Source organism: Portunus trituberculatus, chromosome 27, assembly GCF_017591435.1.
Source record: "Portunus trituberculatus isolate SZX2019 chromosome 27, ASM1759143v1, whole genome shotgun sequence".
Classification (NCBI taxonomy): domain Eukaryota; kingdom Metazoa; phylum Arthropoda; class Malacostraca; order Decapoda; family Portunidae; genus Portunus; species Portunus trituberculatus.
The window spans coordinates 14604902-14609895 of NC_059281.1; the positions used below are offsets into that span (position 1 = coordinate 14604902).

The following is a 4994-nucleotide window of genomic DNA, read 5'->3' on the forward strand; positions in this document are numbered from 1 at the left end:
TAGAAAAAAAATCACATTCTAAGGAGAACAAAAAGTGTAAGAAAGAAAGGAAAGGTGAGAAATTTCCATAAAAAGTAGAAAGGGAAGACAAAATCATACTAGTTAAAGAAGGACAGTTTCTTGACGACTGCAGTAGTAGTAGTAGTAGTAGTAGTAGTAGTAGTAGTAGTAGTAGTAGTAGTAGTAGTAGTAGCAATTGTTGTTGTGATGAAGGTAAGGACAGAAAAAATAATACTAAATTAAGAATACAAACAATAACAATAACTATAACAACAACAGCAACAACAACAACAACAACAACAACAACAACATCAACAACAACAACAACATGCACGCCACGAACATCATACTGCGACACACTAATGCACAAGATCGAAGAGAGAGAGAGAGAGAGAGAGAGAGAGAGAGAGAGAGAGAGAGAGAGAGAGAGAGAGAGAGAGAGAGAGAGAGAGAGAGAGTATAGCACCACCACCAGCGCCACCAGTAACCCAACCATCACTCCTAAGGGACCTAACCGACATCTACCTCCTCCTCCTCCTCCTCCTCCTCCTGTTCCTCCTCCTTTATTTTGTTGTTTTTCCGTTTTCTTTCTCCTATTTCATTATTTTCAATCTGTTATCATTTATTTTATTTATCTGATTATTCTATTTACTGTGTTTACCTTCTCCTCCTCTTCCTCCTCCTCTTGGCTTTCCTTTGTATTCCTCCTCTTTCTCCTCCTCCTCCTCCTCCTCCTCCTCCTCTAAGCAAATTCGCGGACGACACCAAAATAATGAGCAAAGTTACATCGACGTCACAATGGCAAGAACTGCAGTGTGACTTAAATAAACTGACACGCTGGGCAGAAAAATGGCAAATGAAATTCAATATAGAAAAGTGTAAAGTCCTACACATTGGAAGTAACAATGTACAAGCAAAATACGCAATGAGTAATGTACCTCTGGCAAGTGCTGAGAATGAAAAAGATCTTGGTGTTGTGGTGTCTAAAGATCTCAAGCCGAGCAAACACTGCACAGAAGCAGTAAAGAATGCAAATAAATTAGTTGGGTTCATTGGAAGAACCTTTGAATTTAAATCAGAAAAAGTTATCCTTACTTTATATAACTCATTGGTGCGTCCTCAGCTTGAATACTGTGTGCAGTTCTGGTCACCATATTACAGAAAAGACATTGAAAAACTGGAAAGGATCCAGCGTAGAGTGACCAAGATGATTCCGAGATTGAGAAACAAGCCGTATGAGGAACGACTGGAAGCATTAAATTTATTCAGCTTAACAAAGCGCAGGATAAGAGGAGACCTAATCGAAGTTTTCAAAATTTTTCAGGGATACAACAACCTTGATGTCAATAAATATTTTACTATTGATCATTCCACCATAACAAGGAATAATGGATTTAAAATTACACCAAAACGCTTTAAAACCCACGAGGCAAAGCACTTTTTCTTTAATAGAATAGTTAACATTTGGAATAAGCTTCCTTCTGAAATAGTAAACAGTACTTCCATTGCATCATTCAAAAACAAAATTGATAAATATTTAAAGAATAACCCCAACAAGCTCTCTTCTTGTCTGAATAATTAAACATGATACTATATTAACTTTCTTATAGATAGATATGTAGAGTTCACCGTAGGGTGAATAATAGAATCTCCTTTCATCCTTTCCTGTGAAAATTCCATGTCAGTTTTTTTCCATACTGCATGGTACTTTTCCAAGCTATTTTCCATGCCAGCGAAAGCTGGAGGGAGTGGTGGGTGGGGAGGAGCCTTCTCCTGTACTGTCCTGTCTCTCTTATCTGTAGCCAGTTAGAAGTAGTTACCAAACAGCCTCGAAAGGACCAACAGGTCTGTTGCTGTTTGGCTTTCCTTTGTATTCCTTTGTATTCCTCCTCCTCTTCTTATTCCTTCTCTTTTCTCGTGTCCTCTTTCATGTTTTGCTCCTTTTCCTTGTCCTCATTCGTATCCTTAATATTGTTTTCCTCCTCCTCCTCCTCCTCCTCCTCCTCCTCCTCCTCCTCCTCCTCCTCCTCTTCTTCTTTCTCTTCATCATTCTCTTCTTACTCAGTTACCTCCTTTTCTATAATACTTTCCTGATCTTTATTGTGTTTCTCTTCCTCCTTCTCCTCCTTCTCTTCCTCCTCCTCCTCCTCCTCCTCCTCCTCCTCCTCCTCCTCTTCCAGCCAATCTCTCTCCCTTCCTTCTTTCCTTGTTCTTATTTCTCATCCTGTCTATCATTTCCATTTCCTTTTCTTTCTTCTTTTCCCGTATTCCTTCTCTTCCTCTCTCATCTTATTCCTTTGTTTTGTTATCCTTGTTTTCCTATTTCCGACAAAGAGAGAGAGAGAGAGAGAGAGAGAGAGAGAGAGAGAGAGCTTAACGTGATCAGTGTTCATTGCCACTAAGTACTGCAGTGGAAAGGTGGAAGAAGAAAACGAGGAGGAGGAGGAGGAGGAGGAGCTAGGAGTACACGAAGACGAAGGAGAAGGAGAAGACAATGCATAAATAAAAGAAAGGAAAGAAAGGAAAAATGAGACATACAAGGAAGAGGAAGAATAAGAAGAGGACAACAAAGAAGAACAAGAGGAAAAGGGAATGACAAGCACAAAAAGGACAGGAAGCAACAGATCAAGAGACACTTCAATTTCTTTAACATCTTCCTCCTCCTCCTCCTCCTCCTCCTCCTCCTCCTCCTCTTCTTCTTTTTCCTTCTCCTCCTCTTTCCAACAGTATGCCGTGGGCGGTGGTGGAGCAACTTGGGCAGGGAATACGAGGAGGTGGAGGAGGAGGAGGAAGAGGAGGAGGAGGACGAGGAGGAGGAGGAGGAGGAAGAGGAGAAGTAGGGAGGGAGGGAAGGAGGGGATGATCAATGAGTTTACCTCCCCCTCCTCCTCCTCTGCCTCTCCTCTTGCTCCTCCTCCTCCTCCTCCTCCTCCTCCTCCTCCTCCTCCTCCTCCTCCTCCTCCTCCCTTTGCCCTGTCTCTTTTTCATAACATTACATGGCCATCCCTGTGTGTGTGTGTGTGTGTGTGTGTGTGTGTGTGTAACCCTTAGATCCAGTAACCTATCACAAGCACACACACACACACACACACACACACACACACACACACACACACACACACACACACACACACACACACACACAAATAAAATCCATGGTTAGTTGGACACACACAAAAAAATGCCATGGTGTTTGTGCTGATGGTGGAACGTGGTGGAGGAAGGTGGAAGGGTGGAAGGGTGGAAGGGGTGCCGGGGAGGGAGTAGATATGGAGTGGAAATGATGAGACAGACGAGCGAGGTGGAATGAAGAGTAAAAGAGAGGAGGAAAAGTGGAAATGATATGAAACAAGAAAAATAATGAAAATGGAAGAATTGAGTGGAAGAGGAAGAGGAGGAAGAGAGAGGAGGAGGAGAAAGGGTTGAGGGAGGATGGAGGCGAGGAGTGGATGTAGAAATGACGCAGTGGAGGTTGGCGGACGAGTAGTGGAGGACGTTGTGGAATGCAGGGGTGGAGGGGTGTGGAGGAGGGTGGAGAATGAGCAGCACCACACCCACGGCTTCCAGCAGCCCCCGGGGACCCAGGGGAGGGCGCCGCCTGAGTAAGGGAGGGAGGGACGGGGTGGAGTAGTGGATGGGGGGAGGTCACGAAGGGGCAGAAGGAGGTGAGGGCGGTGAGTTATGACGGAGGGCATCCTGGCGTCACCTTAAGCATGTTATCCGTGGCGGGAGTGTGCGGCGTGTCTGGGGCGGCTGGGTGGGTGGCCTCAGTGGGCGGCCATGGTGCGGGCGGCGGGGAGGTGGCCCGCGGCCCGTCAAACCGTGTCCGTAACACTGGGCCACACCCGCCACACCTCCGTCCTGGCCTCACTCACTAGTTCCTCCCACCCGTGCGTCACTGCTCGCCGCGCCCCCCGGGCATTACGACGCCTCCAGCATGGCCAGATCCTCAGCCGCCTCGGGTACGAAAGGGTCACAGCGTGTACGGCCGCGCGGTGCTCACTGCTCACAAGTCTGGCTCACAATGGACCTGCTGACTGGGAGACACCCCGGTTGCCAGGAGTGGCCCTGCAGGTGTCGTACCGCACCCCACCCCGCTGCCTGGACGCCAACACCACCGATCCTTCCAGAATCAACACACCGCACTGCTCCAGCACCCCGCCAGACACACCCGCACCAACATGCACCCACAACACCTCTGCCCTGCCACAGCACTTCCCATGCACGCCAGATTAGGGAGTACAGAATGCCCTTTGGTGTGTGGCCGTATCGTCCTGCGGGTGCGGGATGGCGGGTGTGTGAGGGTTGGCGGTGCGCAGTGGCGGCACGCAGCACCACCTCGCCTCCACCCTTGGCTTCCCTCCACAATGATTTTACTTAATCTCTCATTTCTAGCCAAACATACATGACAGATGAACCCAAATATAAACCTTCGCCACCCCGCAATACACTGTGGCAGGGTGGGGCAGCAGAGGTGGCGGGCGAGGAAGGGTGAGGCAGAGTGAAGAAGGAGGGTTATACAGGGTAAGGGTGAGGAGGAAGGCGGTGGATGGGTGGGTGCTGTGCAGGGGCTGGGTGGGTGAGGGTGGGTGAGTCATGCAACACCTCCAGCACCATCACACCACCACACCCCCGCCCTATGTTGCACCACCACCACCACTATTCCTCCACACACACACACACACACACACACACACACACACACACGGCTGGCTATGCTGACCCAGTGCTGAGTCGCTGACGCGGCGCCAGCGTGACCTACTCTCGGGAGCTGACGAGAAGGGGACGAGGGGAGAGGGGCGGGGCAAAAGGCACGAAAGGGAAGGGAGGGAAGGCGCCAGAGGGAAAGAAGAGGACGAGGAAAAATCCCAAGAGACCGGAAAAGACAGCCAGTAACGAATATAGGAAGGGAAAATGACGAAAAGAGATGGAACGGGACAGAAAGGGAAGGAAAGATATGACACACTGAGGGGAAAAAAGTGAATGGAAACAGG

The 4994-nt window shown here is 48.3% G+C and overlaps 1 protein-coding gene across 1 annotated transcript in view; it reads right to left on the reverse strand.

The window, feature by feature from the left end:
• The window catches only part of LOC123509629 (sodium channel protein para-like), a 91220-nt gene extending 86997 nt beyond the window's left edge, over positions 1-4223 (reverse strand). Inside the window, 1 exon segment of the mRNA XM_045264062.1 lies at positions 3707-4223. The gene's annotated coding sequence lies outside the window, so the exon portion shown is untranslated.
• Positions 4224-4994: the final 771 nt, after the last annotated feature.